The 20,205-nt window shown below is 37.0% G+C and overlaps 1 non-coding gene across 1 annotated transcript; it reads left to right on the top strand.

Annotated features, from left to right (window-relative positions):
• The first annotated feature begins 876 nt into the window (after positions 1–876).
• Positions 877–948, top strand: Trnag-ccc (transfer RNA glycine (anticodon CCC)). Its single transcript has one exon. It is a non-coding gene; the product is annotated as a tRNA-Gly (tRNA).
• Positions 949–20,205: the final 19,257 nt, after the last annotated feature.

The following is a 20,205-nucleotide window of genomic DNA, read 5'->3' as shown; positions in this document are numbered from 1 at the left end:
GCAACTTTGTTGTGTGTTGACAAAGGTGTATAGTAGATACATTACGCCCACGTACCTCTCGTCAGCTATTTTTAAGTACCATGTTTGTGATATTATATTATATATATCAATCAATGTCACTATCTTACTAGGACAGTTGAGCAACCAACGGGAAAATCTTCGGGACTCGATTGCTCACTACAAATTGGTTACGCAACCAGATTTTCATCATCATACATAAAATATCCAATGTTGGCGCCACTATGACTTAGTAAATCTCAGAAAAAACAGTTACTTAAAACATAAATAGTATAGACGTCCCACTACTGAGCACAGGTCTCCCCTCAATCAACCTAAAGGGGTGTGGAGCACCCACCACGCTGCTCCACTGCGGATAAGTGGAGGATAAGTAAAGCCGGGACCAACGACTTAACGTGCTCGATGCACGGAACAATCAAATTCAAAAATATCTTTATTCAGTAAGTAACATAGTTACACTTTGAATGGTCATTTTTTACATAACGAACGTCTCATCCGCCTGAAACTACTGCAGCTTCTCACAACCTGTATAGCCGGGGAAAAGAAGCTGCAAGATAAACCTCGGCAAAGGGCCCTACACGTTCTTTAAAAAAATATATATAAAACAGGTGATTCAAGCTTGCAATGTCTTCAAAAATACTACTATGAAACGAACGCCTATTGGCGGCTTGGAGCGAGTCGGCAGTAAGTACAACACTTTATTCACAGCTGTATGTTCTGTATAAACTTTAAAAGTAAAAACAGATTTTAATAAGCCCTTGTTAAAACATATAACGGGTTCTTACCGCGTTTAAAATAGAAAATAGGGAGCGTGGGGGGGGAACCTAAAACAATGTATAAGCCCTTGTTATTGTAACCGCCTCCGTGGCCCAGTGGTAGAGCGTTGGGCTCCCGATCCGGAGGTCCCGGGTTCGAATCCCAGTGGGGACATTTCACAAAAATCACTTTGTAATCCCTAGTTTGGTAAGGACATTACAGGCTTATCACCTGATTGTCAAAAAAGTAATATGATCCGTGCTTCGGAAGGCTCGTTAGCCCGTTGGTCCCGGTTACTATTTACTGATGTAAGTAAGTAGTCGTTACATGAGCCATGTCAGGGGCCTTTGGCGGCTCAATAATAACCCTGACACCAGGGTTGATGAAGTAATTCACCTCACAGAAGAAGAAGAAGAATAAGCCCTTTACATTTTTGTTGGTGAAATATTCAGGTTAGATTTACATTTAGATTGTTACTAAGTTTACTATTAATGCATATTTGAAGTTTTATTAGCATTTCAGATTCAATATTTTTCTTTTTGCTGTCTTCATGAAACATTCATAAACTTATCCGAAAGCAAACAGCTAGGTCATTAAAGTCAAATGAATTATTTATTATATTATAAATATAAAGGTCATATTTACAAGAAAATCGTTTATAGTAGAGAAATATACTAATTTAAAAAAGTTTTAAAACTTAACCCAACTGTGGAAAAATCGCGCTCTGAAACGTACGAAAGTGTGAAAAAAAGAAAATTGTCCTCCAGTTGATATTGAACTCATGTTAGTATTGAATACCTATAATTATGTTCAGAAGACAGCCGTGGTCGTATCCCGTAGCACACCCCGGATACTTCATACAAACAACCTCGTTTTACACAGATACTACACATTGACATTATCGTAAACGCGCATCTATGTGTGTGACGTCTGTCTGACGTCATACGATTCAAGTCGAGGAGACGGTAAGATAAACCTAGCTCAGACGCTGGTGGGGACCGGAGAGTTGCCGTTCTGTACAGTCATGAGCAATATAATGTACCCACTTTGGGACTCTGTCGCACTAACATTATTTGACATTTAGTGAGACTTACAGTTTAATTTGTCAAAAAAGTTAATGTGACTATGTTACCAAAGTGTATACATATTAATGCTCGTGAGCGTACGTAGTGTTATTCCTTATTTCACTTAGTAAGCGCACCCTTTCACTCTCTTGGGACAAATTGGTATGTGATCATGACTCTCTTCCGAACATCACACATAATAATTAAATATAGCGTTCACAAACATTAGCTTGCTTTTTGTAAAACGCCAATTAGGTATATCAAAAATACTAAAACTAAACATCAATACCATTGACACAATTACGACTTCGGAAATCAATAGCAAATGTTGAAGCAAGAAACGACAATAGGCTTAAATTCAATTCATAAATCAGTCATGCAAATGGAACGGATCTTTAATAAAGAACCCTTAAGGATTAATTAGGTCGAATTGTTGATGAACCGTGTAAAGGGAGAAATGGTATTACATCAGCAATTTCTGAAGGGAAATATAGGAACAGACATACATTTGATTGCGGGTAATTGGATCGGTATTAAACGAAGCCTTGCTTGTGAGGCGGAGGTGATATTGCATATGAAGGAGAGCTTGGGATAATTTACTGTGTGCGTATTGCGGTTTAACGGTATCAGTGGTTTGCCTAACATTGTAATACTTTAATGATATAAATAAAAAAAATAAAAAATATTTACATACATCCGTCACCTTAGATCATACGTTTTTACGACGAAAAAAAGTATATAACACATTCACACATTCATCTGCATGTTTACCTTTGGAATATCGTAAAATCCACCAAAAGGCCTTTGTGTCCTGTGTCTTTTCTGTGTCTTGTGTGTGTGTGTGTGTGTGTGTCCGGAAATAGGTGTGAGTTTAAGTATGTAAGAAATGTATAAACAATGCTTTTCGATTTTGGGAGAAGAAGCATAGACTAATCTTCAAACACTAATTGGCTTCCCAGCTTATATCTGCTGCTCTAATATGAAACTGAAATAGAACAACGAAATTATTAATAAGTGAACAAAAATTTTCCTCCTATAAACCAGTTTCAATTTCGTCGATTTCTCCTCGTTAATTATTTTTTTGTTACTAATGGAATACTTATTTCATTTAATGAAAAAGTAGCGTAAAGTTATAGTCTTTCTATCCGGTGGTTTCTTCGTAAAATTTAATCGCAATTGTTGGTTATTTTGTCCGTGAAGAATTTTCGAGAAGTTTCTGCTATTTCAGCCTCGACTGCCTATAGGGCTAGCACTTGTTGGTTTTGTGTTAGCCTCTTCTGGAAGTAACACTGCAGTAACATGACATAAGCCGACGAGGTAAATCCATTGCAAGGTGAACTGAGTACCCATACCTCACAGCGCTTTCTGTTAGACCAACGTGATATGTGATGAGCCGTATCGCCGTCTATAGTACTCGTAGTCGAGCCAAATGTATTGGTGAAAACATAATAACATAGCAACTTAAATTAATTGGTGCAAGTCCAGTACAGCAAACGAAAAGACTTAAATTGATTGGTGCAAACGGCTGCAACCAATGTAACGCAGGGCCACAGCTAGTATGGTATAGTAGAGAGCCTCTAAACGGAGTATTTAGAGTTTGAGTGTTTGGAGGTAAGCGCAAGACTTTGAATAAACTTGTAAGAATTTTTACCTTTTTATAGCTGTCTGTGCACAAACTTAGGATTTTGTATTAGTCTTACTTATGCAATTGTTTTGCTCCGAAAATCTTAAGCCAATAAAGTTTACTTCAAAAATTCGCAAGTAGGAACCATTATTTTATTTAGATTTAATATCTCCTTTCAAACAAAAAAAGAATTATCAAAATCGGTTCATATACGACGAAGATATGCCCGAACAAACATAAAAAAAAAAATATATATGGTCGAATTGAGAACCTCCTCCTTTTTTGAAGTCGGTAAAAATACATCAGAATTCAATAAACTATCTGGTTATTGTACCATGATTTATTACATAAGTGAAAAAACACGGTAGCATAAATCATAGAGAAAATGACACACATAACATGGCATAACGCCTGTATAACTGAAGCGGTAAGCAGAGGTGTATACTAAATACCTCTCCTGCTATGTTTATATATCCCATGTAATAGTGTACTAGCCTATTGCCATTCAACAGGGCGCAAATACTATAGCAAAGGTAACATCATCGAAACGACAAGAACTTCATGCAAACATTAAACAATTTTACTCTGAACGGAATTATGGGACTCCGTCTCACAGACTCCCCTCAATAAACTGTCAAAACTTGAAACAAAGAGAATGAATTGGAGACAAAGTGCAAAGTTTAGGGTGTTAATAATAGAAGAGCTGCTGTGTTGTGAAGTTAGACACGATAGCAGTTGCTGACAAGAATTATGGGAGTAAAATATGAGTTCGCCAAAACAGTGTGTGTGGAAACGTTTTTTGCAACAACTGAACAAACCAGATTCTGATGTCGTGTCTGCTGAATTGCTTACTCGGCTAAAGTACCGCCATATATTATGCTGTCGGCGAATAAGTTGGAGGTTGCTGTGGAATATACGAAAACGTTCTTGATTTTAATTCAGGAGGTCTTCAAAAGCCACATCGAAGCAATTCATCTAAGAAAGCAATATTGCTATTTGACATTTGTTGCCATTGCACAGTTACTGTTATATGTGAAAATGTCAAATTTCAATATTGCTTTTTATTAGATCTATACTTACAACAGTGAACATACGTAATTACAAACCGTCAAAACACAATTTGATGCCAAAGGCATTTATCTTCTTAATAAAAATACTTGATAAGATACGAAAATATAATACTTAAAGATAGTAAATCATTCTAATAATAATTTTATTATCTATTGTACATTTGTACAATAGAATCAACCTTTAAAAAAAAGGTTAACATAATAAGTATATATTATTTATTATTCATATTTTTTTTTTGTTATGTATCATTATATGTTTATTGCACCAGCCCGTGCTCCAATGAATAATCTTCTTTCACCCTAAGGTTGCCTGGCAGAAATTGCTGTTTAGCAATAAGGCCGCCTATTGTGCTTATGTTTTATTCGTATGTTTATGTCCTTTGTATATGTTGTTGTGCAATAAAGTATTATTGATTGATTGATTGATTAAAATTTTGTCAACCCCAAACATTTTATACAAATACACTATTGTTGTTCATCATATTATTTTGCAATTACTTACACGTAGCAATTTGAAACTGCAAAGAAAAATTAAATATCTCCAAAATTAACACGAACAAGGTCAAGAGCAAATGATGCCCAAATTAAAAATTTTGAACCTCAATTTAGCAATTACTCGACACATGTTAAAACCTTCATAAAACGCAGAACAGCCACATCTCAAATTAAATTCGGAATTATTAAGATATTAAAACACCCGCCGTTTATGAACTTGTCGCTAAATTCAATCTGCTGATTCTTGTAGCAGTCTGGGAATCGCTGTATGGCGCATAATTTTGTTACAATGCTGCTTTGTTTTTTTTTGCTATGTGTTATAATATTGTAAGATAACAGAGCATCACCCTTGTGTCTACGAAGGCAGAGATGTATAGTACTTACATAGAAATATACGTATAACATAACGGATACTTTATCACATACACAGAAAATATAAATGATACAACCACCTACACCATCATCACGAGACACCTACTTCTCGCTAAGTATATATAAGTACCATTTAATAAGGGCGAGCTGGAAATCTCGTCAATCACATTATTTTGAATTCAATTCAATAGATATAATATTGTAAATTATATACCAAAATTCATTATGTACCACCTACTCAATATTATCCTACCAATAAATGTAGGCGTCGGTATGTCTGTTTCTCTTATGCCATGCTAATCATTCTCCAAAAAAATTCTTCTCTCAAAAAAAATATGATTTTTAAAACGTGTAAACATAGTCACTTGTGCTCGTGCAATAACACTAAATTCTACAGGAATGTTTTAGAGTTTTTTTGATCCAACAGAACGATTCTGAGTCTCATATTACTTTTTGATTGATTTGATTTGATTTGATTTTATAACACCTGAACTTGAACCTGAACTCTAGATTTTTTCTTTTATCTGACTTTTCCAACAACACCTAAGAGAAAACGGAACGTAAAAATATAGGAGATTTCTTCAAGGGTCTTCTTGAGTAGTGATCAGATGATCATTAGCGTAAAGACAAGAAAGTTCCAGACAAATTGAAGAAGCTTTTTCGGTCACTGACCTTCGTTGCTGAGCTATAATATTGTTGTCCATTAGAAAATAATATCCTATATCAGACTAGTGGCCTTTAGCAAAAATCCTTTGTCCTTTTCCTTTGATAATACCTATTGGTGACACATAAGCACACACCCGCATGATGTGCGCTTACACACTGTCATTTATAGAAAAAATAACAATGGAGAGATGATATAAATGGGTTTGAGACTGAATAAAGAAAGTGCTCAGAACAAGAGATAAGTGAAAACTTAAAGGGGAAGAATAATCCCAATATTCGAGAGAATATACTTAATACAGGTAAAGTACAGCAGAAAATAAATAATCAAGTGGGAATTGATACACTCAAGAGAAGTCTTTGAAACATACACGTGTAAATCTATAACATAACATAACATAACAAATACTTTATTGCACAAACAGGAAAAAACAAAATACAAAACAAAAGAGAAATATTATACATATAATTAAATACATACACATTAATTACATTAATTATTATTATATAATTTATTATTATATTATTATTATTTTATTTTTAGTCACATTTTTTTTTCTTTTGAGCCTAATTCATAATAAGAATCATAATTATATTTATATCGATTCTTGAAACATGCCAAAAGTAAGTTTCTGACGTCCTTGGGTCTAGTGAGAAAAAGTATTTTTCAGCAAAAGGATTATGCAGGAGGATCGGTGTGTACGATGTACGATGTTTAGTTCACGATTCGTTACCGTGGCTACACCTTAAATATTTGCTTCAAGTATATAGTATTTCACTGTTCCGGCCCTGTCATTACTGTTTATGAAGGTTGTGGTCAATCATTACCCTACAACTCTATCGGAAAATAGGCGTGATCTGAATTATGTGTTTCATTATTTCAAAACCGTCATAAATCAATACCGGCATAGTTCAAACTTGGCATAAATTCAAACCAACATAATTAAAACATGACAAAAATCAAAACCGGTTAGTCAATTTTGTTATCAAGCAATTTTTTTTCATTATTTTGATATTCTGCTAACTTCAGAGTCTTTCATTTGCTGAGCCAAAGATAAATTGTAAACAACATCACGATAGATGTTGAAGGGTACTCACAATCCGTTTATCCTACGCAAGGGACACATTATGAAGATGTTTGTGCGTCATATGCAAATCGACACAAGAATCGTAGCATTCACGCAGGCTTAATATAGGGTTGCTCAACGGCCGTGGTTTTAAGGGGACCTTTACATCCGTATTTGACCCCTGAGGCTTTTATCGATCGGGTTTGAGGGACGAGTGGTCGCGGAAGTTGTTTTGTGCTTAGTATTGGTATTATCACGGTACTTACAGCACGTATTGTGTCAAGTTAATATAGCTTGGTACTATCTAGGGTAAAGATTCAAGGGCAGCTTCAGATTAGTCGTGTTGCTTCAACGCTGCATTCGCGCGGCAGACTCAGTCTTACCTAACTTATTATATGCTTTGCATATTCAGTTCAGTCAGTCTGACGTACAATAATTACCCAAAAATAGAATTCGAATTTTAAAATAAAACTTAGAATAAACAAATAAATATTAACATAGTTCATCATCATCATTAGTTTAAGAGCCACCCTCGTGTCGGTATAGCATTCTCCATGCTTGTCTAAGGCCAATTCTTTCGCTTTCTTATAAGACACGACTTTCACCTTCTCTTTAATCTGTTATATGTAAGCTCTACATTGTAGTTAAATTAAAGAAATAAATATAGTGCATGTACATTATATTAATGTAAATATTTATTTAAACGAATAGTCGTTTTTTTCCATTTTAGCCAGTTTTTATGAATTATCTTGAAAGTACTATTCAGTAAATTTGTAGGTTTGCCTCAGGGCAGGGCAAAGCTCTCAAGCGGTACAGAAATTTAAGACAAAATGTCTGAGGGTTCCCAGTTGGACGCGAACCTCGGCACAGGCCGTCATATGAAATGGTTAGTATTTGGAACAATTAATCGAACCTAGTGTGCCGATAGCTATCGCTGTATGAGAAAAATCGTCGACCAAGACAGCAGGATCGGTATCGGTTCCTGAAGTGTTTATTTGCTAGAGTTGATTGGCCTCCTCTATAAGCTACCGGCTAGAGTCATCAGATCATCAGGTTTTTTTTTTCGACATGACTTATTGTAGATTTGCCGCAGATGGCATTAACTACTTGGCCGAAGAAATGGGGAGCGCTGAAGGCTCTCACCCGGTACAACCTTTAATACATCAGGCCTGAGGGTGCCCAGTTGAGTGCGAACCTCGGCTCAGGGCGTCGTCTGAGAGGAAAAATATTTGAAAGAATTAATCGACCCTGGTAGGTCGGTAGTATTAAGTGCTGATTGAGGAAAATCGTCGACCACGCCGGCGGGATCGGTATCGGAGTCCTGAAGTGTTTGGTGTCGGGAGCTGATTGGCCGCTTCTATAGCTAGAATTACAAATCATCAGGATCGTATATTACGTCTTTCAGTAACAACAGAGTCAAGTCACCTATAATTTAAGGCAGACCCGAAACCAATGGGCCCGGTTGATGTCGTCCATTTGAAGGTTAATTCGTTAGGCCCATCGGTAGGGGTAACTTTATTTTAGTGCGAGCCACTTTAGGATCGATGCTCCAAGTGTATTGGGGAAAAGGTCCACTTTAGTAGCCCTTAATTATGTATATTTTATGTTGTAAGACCTGAATGAACTAAGCTCGAGAAATAATCCTGAAGTAACCAGGTGATCAGCCAGCATTATTCAAGACAAGTAAGGGATCACACATACATACATACATAAGGGTAAGCAGAGTAAACGCCTTTTGCTTCCATCCTGACACACTTCATTTGTATTCTCCACTCCTGTTCTGAGCTCCACATAGAAACATAGAAAAATACGTATTTATGAAAGATTTTATAATAATAAAACCATACATGTTAATTTCTATTCACATACATACATAAACAGCCTATTTACGTCCCACTGCTGGGCACAGGCCTCCCCTCAATCAACCGGAGGGGGTAAGGAGCATACTCCACCGCGCTGCTCCAATGCGGGTTGGTGGAGGTGTTTTTACGGCTAATAGCCGGGACCAACGGCTTAACGTGCCCTCCGAAGCACGGAATCATCTTACTTTTTCGGACAATCAGGTGATTCAAGCCTGAAAAGTCCTTACCAAACAAAGGACAGTCTCACAAAGTGATTTCGACAATGTCCCCATCGGGAATCGAACCCGGACCTCCAGATCGTGAGCATAACGCTCTAACCACTAGACCACGGAGGCTGAAAAAAAATAATATAATTATTATATTAGGTACAATTTTAAAATTCATATTTTTTTATCTGTTCTTCAAATGCCTAAAACACTAGAGGTGAAGAGTAGTTTTACTTTAATACATCAGTAGTTTTAATTTTATAAATGGTAACTCAAAAAGAATGTAAGGAAACATTTTGAGAAAATATAAAGTGAAAATATTTTAATCAATCGTGGTTCTAATTAAATATAAGTTTTACTATTTATTACGATATATTGAAAAATTGGCCAAAATTATTTCATGAAGATTAGTAAATGTCGCATTTCTAGACGCTAACTTTTTTTCAAAATATTTTCTCGCCAATGTTCTTTTGTGATAGATCCCCGTAATAAGAAATTTATTTAATACGTCATTACTTATTTTACGGTTTAACTTTCCATAGACCTAGAACAATCAAATTTGGCATGATACGATGTCTTACATCACACATAAAGGGAAAAGTCTGAAAATCGTTATTTTGTTGGTCCATCACGAAAAACAAATTCGATGCAGTTGTTTTAGTTTGATAGGTGGTACCTGCGAGATGGTTCATAGATATGACTAAAAGATCCAGGGTCTGATAACGATCTGGTGGTCATAGGAACTTGACAGTAAAATAACTCAACTCTTGTTTAATAAGTCTTGATGATCGCTGGTCCTAGGTGGTTGGTATTCAGTGCCTGATCATGACCAGGTGTTCGTTGTATAGGAAATAGGAAGTGGACATTAAAATAACGTAAAACCCCCGAGTCTGGGCTAGTTTGATTTGTCTTGATGAGCACTCTGGTCCTAGGTGGTTGGTATTCAGCGTCTGATGATGACCAGGATCTAGGATGGAACAAAACATTTAAATGACGCAGGACTCCCGAGTTTGGATTTGATTGATTTGTCTTGATGAGCAATCTGGCCAAGTAGCTGCTAGTGGTTGATATTTTGGGTTTGATAATGACCAGGTGGCAATTTGTACGGAACCCTTAGTGCAAGAGTCAGAATCGCACTTTTTTATCATTTACTCAATCTAAACATTTAGACAATTCGAATCAATAAACGTAAATTAAACTTGTCCCCTATAATTGAAACTCGTCAAATAGGAGACGTGTATTGAAAATAATAGCTTCGAGAACCATCGAACCGTGCCTACAGCTAAATGGAAGGTAATCGAGCGAACACGACGTGTGATTGGACATTATCGACCATGTGTACATTTACATTGACGAGTCTTATTTGAATTTAGAAACACTCCGGGCTTTGCCATAGCAACAATATAAGTTCACGTTTATATCCCAAATGTGGTAGACAGAGGCACATCTCATCATCAGCCGTACGACGCCCACTGCTGGGCATAGGCCTCCCCCAAGGATCTCCACGACGATCGGTCCCGCGCTGCCCGCATCCAACGGCTTCCCGCGACCTTCACCAGATCGTCGGTCCACCTTGTAGCGGGCCTACCCACTGAGCGTCGTCCGACACGTGGTCGCCATTCCAGAACCGGCCAAAAATAATTCTTTCTGAACTTTGTAGATCATCATCAATAATTTAACGGCCTCCGCGCCGTGGTCCAGTGGTTGAGCGTTGTGCTCACGATCCGGAGGTCCCGGGTTCGAATCCCGGTGGGGACAAATCACAAAAATCACTTTGTGATCCCTAGTTTGGTTAGGACATTACAGGCTGATCACCTGATTGTCCAAAAAGTAAGATGATCCGTGCTTCGGAAGGCACGTTAAGCCGTTGGTCCCGGTTACTACTTACTGATGTAAGTACGTAGTCGTCACATGAGTCATGTCAGGGGCCTATGGCGGCTCAATAATAACCCTGACACCAGGGTTGATGCGGTTGGTAATCCACCTCACAACCCACACGATAGAAGAAGAAGAAGATTTAAGAGCCATACTCTTGTCGATGTAGCATTCTCCATTCTTGTCTATCAAAGGCAAATTCTTTGGCATCTTTATAAAACACTCCCCAAATTGAAACCTTGGGATGTACGCTACATAAAATTGTCAGTACCTATTTCCTATTTGCTCTATATATTAGACGTAAATAGAACCTGTGTCTTCTTTCTTTCTTTTCTTCTTCTGGTATATAATATTTCTGGTGTGTGGGTTTAGAGATTAATAGCCGACATTATCCCTATTGTAGTAAGTAAGTAAATAGTAGCCGGGATCTACTTCTTAACCCGACACCCGACATACATAACCTTCCTATTTCGGACAATCAGGTGATTTCAGCCTACAATGTCCTAGTCAGCCTCACAAAGATTTTGTGAAAATTTTAAACTGGTTAACATGTTGTTATTCCAGTCTGAAATTAGTTTTGATAACTGTTGGTTCTCCTAGAATAAAAATAAATAAATAAATAATATTCAGAAGCAATACTATCGATAATATCGATCCAAACATGAGTTTGATTGATTTGTTTTGTATGTTGTGTGCATTAAAGTATAATTGATTTAATTTGATTTTGATTTTGAAAACAAATTTAATAATTATGAGTTTTGGCCCATGCTGCGATTTAGAATCCAGTATCCAGTGAAAGTAAGGCGTTCCAAAAAGAAACCAATTAAAAGAAATAATATAGTAGCCGTTGGTCCCGGTTATGATGGCCTATAACTCTGACACCAGGGTTGATGGGGTTCATCCACCTCACAATCCACACGATAGAAGAAGAAGAAATAATATTTTAAGATATACCAGAAAACAATATTTCACAATAACCCGATTGCGGCCACGAGAAATATTGAACAAATCGAGAATAGGTTTACTTATTGCAAAATAATAACGAATAAGTTTTGCTATTGTTTTCAAACTAAATTCATTCATCCATGATATGACCCGAGGGAAATATATTTATTTGTATTAGTGAACATCAAAAGAGACTATGGTAAGTAAAAACCCTTTTCACGATAAAAAATCTGTATAAAATTTCACTTTTTCATATTAAACCCTTTTATGACAAAAAGGGATTACCGTGATTTCGGGCCCAGAATTATCAAGTTACGGGTTCACCTAATGGATAATAGACTTTAGCATAATTTTATATCCTTTGTGGACGATAACAGATTGTTTCTCATAGAGATTATGATTATAAAAAATGATTAACGTTGAAATCTGCTACGTGTCTGTTAGCATGTGCTTATTAAAATGCTTTTGTCGTGTTCGCTTATACCGAACTTCTTAATTTTGCCTTTTTTTTTCAAAAATGTGTCGCATGTATATATTTAATAGATTTGTATAAAAAACAATAAATATACTTATCTACAGTTTGCTATAAAGCAGGCACTAGGTACAACTTATTATTTACTTAATTTATTTTAAAGTTGCTCTCAAATATTTTTTTATATTATTTATATTTTTTAAACTTAACATTACAAATGATTAAAACTAGACTCATCATCATCAGCCTATTAACATCCCCACTGCTGGGGCACGGGCCTTCCCTCTGGATGGATAGGGAGATCGGGCCTTAAACCATCACGCGGGCCCAGTGCGGATTGATGGTTATTTACGACTACTAATGCAGCCGGGACCAACGGGTTAACGTCCCTTCTGAAGCATGGAGGAGCTCGAGATGAAAACTTTTTTTTTGGTGGTCACCCATCCTATGACCGGCCTTTGCGAAAGTTGCAACTTTCGCAAAACTAGACTATTAAACTTTTTTTCGTTATTTGTTCTTATACTTTTACTTGTTTTACTGTGATCCTGTTTGCACCGGGTTTTTTTGCCAATGGAATAATGTGCCAGTTCGATCTCCGCATTGGACTTTCAAACATAGTTATTAATTTATTAACACAGTTTCCACTAACACAGTTGGCCTGACCAATGTCAACAACAATACGGCTCACGACTTATCACGTCGACCTAACAGAAAGCTCAGTGAAGCGGTAAACTTGGCGACTTCTGACAAGCCCATGAATATAGTCGCATGCTTATGTTTGTTTCTATACAATATACAAATTACTAGCGACCCGCCCCGGCTTCGCTCGGGTGCAAAGCTGAAAAAAATTATTGACGACATCACATTAAAAACCTCAAAAATAACAGTATTTCTCCACTATTTAATGGATGTTATTATACATATGAACCTTCCTATTGAATCACTCTATGTATTAAAAAAACCGCATCCAAATCCGTTGCGTAGTTTTAAAGATTTAAGCCGTACATAGGGATGTGGGGACAGAAAAAGCGACTTTGTTTTATACTATGTAGTGATAATATTTTTCATGATTAAATCCAGGATGTTCCAAAGAAGCCAGGTTAAGAGTACTCTAAACCGGCGAGCATACATGAAGTATTTGATAAGAATGGAAGAAGGGAAAATGGATTGGAATTTCGTGATATGCCTACTCAACCGGAAATGGTATTTATAATTTAATTTTTGGGGGTCTTTATTTAAGCACGCGTTCTCTCTTTCTCTCTCTCTCTATCGTGTGGCGAGACAGATCGTTTTACATTCATTACAATTTCAGTAGCTCATCTGAACTGCGACATTTATATCAATTAGTACAAATTATTGCTTAATTGTAACGAATTTCTGTGAAGAATTTTTTTTTTTTGCATTTAAATTTAATTGCTGAGGCTTTTGATTTGTCAATGGAAAGGACGATAAGTCAAAACGTCCCCCTCCACCAATAGATTTCAGACATATCTCATTCGAAGGGTCTTAACAAGTTGATATAATTATTGTTCTATGGCGACTTTCTCGAAATACGCGGGGTTCAGCTGGAATTCCAGTATTTAATATGAATTTGGGTACCTCCTGTTAATATAGGAGTTTTTGCCAATATTTAAAAGTAAATTAAAAAAAATCTTATTCACCATACCTTTTATTCAGTGAAAGAATATTTAAATTGAGAGTCAAACCCGTTTATTTAAATTAAGGTTAATTGTTTTTTTGTGTATTTAAAATATCTATTGTTATTTAATTTTTTTAAGACAGATTTATTAAAGATTAAATGTTCCTTTAATTATAAATTATTTTATATTAATATTCGCACGCTGTATGGTAAAGTGATGGACTTTTATTGATATAATGTATATTTTAGATCTTTTGTACCACTCTAGAGAGGATATTTTTTTATTATTATTTACAATACAATATAGATAGGGGATAGACCCCAGTGAGGACACTTTGTGATCCCTAGTTTGGCTAGGACATTGCAGGCTAATCAAACATAAGAAAGTAAGATGATCCGTGTTCCGGAAGACACGTTAATACATTGGTCCCAACCCATTGGTTACTTCTTAGACTGACGTAAGTAAGTAATCGTTACATGACCTTGACACCAGGGTTGCTATGGGAGGTAATCCACCTCACTACCCACATAATATTAATAGAAAAAGAACGACGTAACCGGAGCTAGTATTAAGAGTTTTCTAATATTAATTCAGAATTACAATACCTTATTCAATAACACATCAACCCTCCTTTCAAAGCGTATAATAATGTAACCATAGATGCTAAATCCGCCATTATATCGTGACTCAACAACCTGGTTGGTCGTCCACCTCACAATAAACACGCAATAATATAGAAGAAAGCGAAGAAGATTAAAAATTCTTGAACACGTAACTCTACTTACTACTTATATCTTATCAAAAGTCTTATGAAAAGTGTAACTACTGAAAATAGTTTAGTACGATTCACTCTGAACTGATGTGCATGTATGAAACAATTGATAAATATGAAGCAAGCAAGAGAAGTGTCAAGATCTAAGCAAATGGAATTCCATAATCTCTTCTTACTTCGGTTATAAGTAGGCGTGAGTCAAAGATAAAAAAATAATACGTTTAAAAGAGACACTCTCCGCGCCGAACCAATTCGAGCTTAAAGCGAGTTTGATTTACCTCATACCCCGGATAGGAGGCACTTAAGCCTATCTAAGCAGCAATCCGTAAAGGCGTGAGGCACTGTCTGTTTCATTCGCACGCATAGAGTAAGGTGACACACGATAAAAACGGGATTTTTGAATGGATTGTCCGGGCTATGCTGAGGATAGTGTAGAAGCGCTTACAGAAAATAACCAACTATTTATGACGACACGGTGCTATAGTTAATGTACCCACCCACCGCTATTTGACAGGAGAAAACCAATCAAATCTTTTGACATAAAACGATTTTCCCATTTTAAGTAATATATCGTCAACTTCGGTTCCAGTTACGACTCAAGATGTAATTTATATCTGTCGCTATAAAGTTGAACGAGGAAACTAACTTTATTACGAAATAACCAAAGAAAATCTTGGAACCATCACTTGAAATTATTTGCTATATCTTTATGGAGCCATTAATTTGAGTATATTTATTTTGTCTGCATCGCTATTTGCGCGCCTCTGCCTCAATTCGAACACGATAATTATAGCTTTTTTTTTTTTTTTTTTTTGACGTGACTTATTGTAGATTTGCCGCAGATGGCATTAACTACTTGGCCGGACAAATGGGGAGCGCTGAAGGCTCTCACCCGATAATTATAGCATCAATGCTCCATCGCGACTGAATTGATAAAAATAAATATTTTATCGAGCAAGTTATATTGAGGTCTTCGACCAGTAACTTTAGGACGTGTATTTGCGTAGATAGCATTCGCTGCGTCTATAGGTCGAAGTCCTCGATATAATTCGCGTCGCGCGCGATGTAGTTGCTGTGCCGCGGGTGCTGGTGTAACGATGTTGTCGCGCTGCTGTCAATCGTGCGCTTGCATCGCTGCAAAACGTAGCAGCGTATAAAGGCTCTTGATGATACAAATTTGATTAATAACTTTTTGAATAAATTCCCAATACACTTTAGCATCAACTGATTGGTGTACCTACGTGCATAGAATACAAAATTGAGTATCATTGGAATGGCGCATTTTCATAACCAAATTTCATTCATTCAAAAATAGGGATAAGTACAAATAAAAGATAACGGCTTCCGTGGTCTAGTGGTTGATCATTGGGCTCACGATCCGGAGGCCCCGGGTTCGAATCCCGGTGGGGACATATCACAAAAATCATTTTGTGATCCCTAGTTTGGTTAGGATATTACAGGGTGATCACCTGATTGTCCGAAAGTGAGATGATCCGTGCTTCAGAAGGCATGTTAAGCCGTTGGTCCCGGTTACTACTTACTGATGTAAGTATGTAGTCGTTACATGAGCTATGTCAGGGGCCTTTGGCGGCTCAGTAATAACCCTGACACCAGAGTTGATGAGGTTGGTATTCCACCTCACAACCCACACGATAAAAAGAAGAGTAATAACGGATGATTAAATTTTTTGCGCTTATGCTAAAATTATAATAAATATGTTCAGCTGCTTAACTTCCTGGGGATGTCATAAAATCGATAGAAGATTGAGATTGGCTTCAAGTTTGTTACAAGGTATATATTTTCTCTTCCCGATTCGTAAGATTTCCATCACACAGTTGATATGGGCGATAGGCTGATAATTTCTTACTATAGGGATCATCGTATCTATCTTAGGACTTTATATCAACAGTGGCTGCAAGATGCCTTTGATTATTTGTAGCTCTGTCCACATCATTGTGGATTACGGCCAAGTGTTTAAGTACACATTGGAACAGCGTGGTGGATTATGCTCCGTACCCCCTCCGGTTGATTGAGGGGAGGCCTGTGCCCAGCAGTGGGACGTATATAGGCAGTTTATGTATGTATGTTTAAGTATTCACTAGCTTTTTGCACGTTGTAAACTGCAAAAATTCTCATATAAAAATTCCACCCCCTCTTTGAAGGGGTTGGGGACAGATTTCCAAAAAAAAATAATATTTATAATATTAGTATGGATGAGAAGTATATATTTGTTAGTATGTTAAATACAAACAAATATACACAAACACTGCTTTTGCTAAAAGGCAATTTAATAAAAGTGTCGCCATGATATACAATAGGCTCAATACTTATTTGGAAATTTATCCCAAAAATTACTATTATTGTAAGGAGAAAATAACCACGTGGCTTGAGGCCAAAACCTACGATGAGATCGAATCCTTACTTCAATAATAGTAGGTGATGGATTAAACACACACGCACGCACACACACACACACACACACACTCAATCACACACACACACACACACACACAGTAGTAATTAGATAAGATAAAAATACACTTTGTAAATAAAATGTAAACTCAGATTATTAGATATAACTGGGAGTGAAGAGCGATGCCTCCTAACACAGACTTTGTAGTCTAAAAGGAGTCATCATCATGTAAAATAATATTGTAACTCTGTTTTAATTAATAAAGACATTTCATTTCATTTCATTAAATAATCTTGCACAAAGGAATGTCGACTGTAATTTGATAGAATAATTTATACTATCATATAAGGTCGGTCATTGACCTTACGAACCACGCAAAAAGAAGAACGAAGGGATTGGACGGTAAACAGATTACTATTCTATCGAATAAACAAATCATCGATTGCTCCTTGTATATTAAGGGTCATGCGTAATTTAATCAAATAAAGGGCACAGAAAATCATATTATTATGTCATAAAACTGAAGAACAGCCATTAGCGTAGAGATGACTGGGTGAAAAATGACTTCGAATAAATCGATGTTTAGAAGATAGCCGGTCGTATGCCAATCTAATAATAATAATAAAGTGCATACAGAGATAATTGCCGGATGGTGTCACACCACAGTTAGATTAAAATTGTCTTAAGATCTCTACGTGTTGCCTTCGGCCCTACGCATGCCTTCCAAAAGTCCTGAACTCCATAGGCCCAAGATATGGAATCGATATACAAATAATAATAAAAATATTTATTCAGAAAAAAAGCCACATTGTTTATGAAAACGGTGTGTGTGTGTGTATGTGTGTATGCGTGCGTGCGTGCATGCGTGCATGCGTCTTCGTGCGTGTGTGCGTGCGTGCGTGCGTGCGTGCATGCGTGCGTGCGTCCGTGAGTCCGTGCGTCCGTGAGTGCGTGCGTGCTTGTGTGTGTGTGTGTGTGTGTGAGAGAGAGAGAGAGAGAGAGAGAGAGAGAGAGAGAGAAGGTGTATGTGTGAGCCTGAATGTAAGTTCTGCCTAAAACTTTGCTTGTACATATGACCACGGCTATCTACTAAACATCACTATTCGGAAGAATTTCAGTGAAATATACCTATTTTCTTGTTTAATACTTTTAAAAGCGTGTTTTATTTCCGTAGGGGTTTAGTTTTAAAACTTTTATTTTTATTTCCAATAAGCTATGATAAGAAAACATTACACAAATTGTTTCAAAGCCTAGGCTAGTAACTAAACTGGGTCTAAAGGGAAAAAAATATTTTATTGAATTGCTTAGTGCCTGCTTGTAAATTAGGTCGAATAACTAGATGACGCCTAGTAAAATAAGTTAAATCGAGATTTGCAGACTGGGGAAGGAAAATTACCTGTATTTAAAGAACGATATTCCAAGGTACTTATAACGAGCTTTCAGTCACTAGTAGCAAAACTTACCCAAACGACTGGTGACTATGGTGATTGGTGTACAGTCATGAGCAATATCATGCATCCACTTTAGAACCCTGTCGCACTGTCATATTTGACATTTAATGAGACTTATGGTTTAATTTGTCAAAAATGTCAATGTGACATGGTTTCAAACTGTATAATATTAGTAGTCGTGACCGTACCACGGTAGGGTGGGGGTATGTGTGTGACATGCTGGGATCGGCCCTAACACGCCTTCTAAAAGTTCGAAAGTCCAGTAGGGCTAACATGCGCATCGTAATAAAATTGGCCACTTTTTATGTCGTTTAATCGATTGGCGCTAATATGTGAACCCAAAATATAAGTCACGTCGTTTTGTCAAGTTGGCTGGCACGCGTGTTAGAAAAAAAAACAAACTTATCGATTTCGACAAAATTTACCGAATGGATGTCTTCCGAATCACGGATCATCTTCTTTCGGACAATTAGGTGATCGGCCTGCAATGTCCTAACCAAACTAGGGATCACAAAGTGATTTTTGTGATATGTCCCCGCCGGGATTCGAACCCGGGGTTTCCGGATCGTGAGTCCAATGCTCAACCACTCGATCACATGAAAAAGAATAATAGTCGCTAAGATCCTTCGTACTCATATCACTTTCAGTACCTCCACTCTCGTCAAAGTCACTCGTGCGTTGATTCAGAGTACTCTTGATCGAAATTGACCTGACCTGTGATTGTCAATAAACGTAGCTCCTTGTGTTCCTCACCCACTAGATCACATAGGCCGTTGTTATTGTATTAGGCATTCACAATTAAATTGTCCTTTCAAGAGAGGTACAAAACCTACAAAATGCTTTTTGTGAACCTAATAAAAGTTAGTTGAAAGGGTGTCGTTGGAGAATCATTAGCCAAGCAAAAAGTACAGTGACCTTGTCGTCAGGTCAAGTAATGGGGTAACTATGAATTAAGGAATATGAGGACACTATTTTATCCAACAAATATTTCTAAAGATAATGGTTACCTTACTGCTCAATAAACATGCGAGTAAAATATACAGCATTAAACTATATCGTATTTCTAATCTAATCTAATCTAGCCTACAAGATCCCACTGCTGGTCAAAGGCCTCCCCTTCCTCTTTCCATTTTTCGCGGTCCTGTGCGTATTCCGGCCAGTCCCTCCGGTAAGCGTCCAAGTCGTCACGCCATCTCTTTCGAGGTCTGCCACGACGCCTGTATCCGTCATGAGGCACCTAATGTGTGACGATCCGTGCCCACCGCTCAGGGTGCATGCGACAAACATGTCCGGCCCAATTCCATATCGTATTTAACATTACAATTAATTTAATGCCTCATTATGATTTGTCGTTTGTGCAGGTATTTTATTGTTGATGAACAATATCCATCTCATGGTCCCATATACATAAAAACATACATTATATAATATAATGAGGTC

This window comes from Pectinophora gossypiella, chromosome 3 (assembly GCF_024362695.1).
Source record: "Pectinophora gossypiella chromosome 3, ilPecGoss1.1, whole genome shotgun sequence".
Lineage (NCBI taxonomy): Eukaryota > Metazoa > Arthropoda > Insecta > Lepidoptera > Gelechiidae > Pectinophora > Pectinophora gossypiella.
This window is presented reverse-complemented; position numbering and strand designations above follow the sequence as displayed.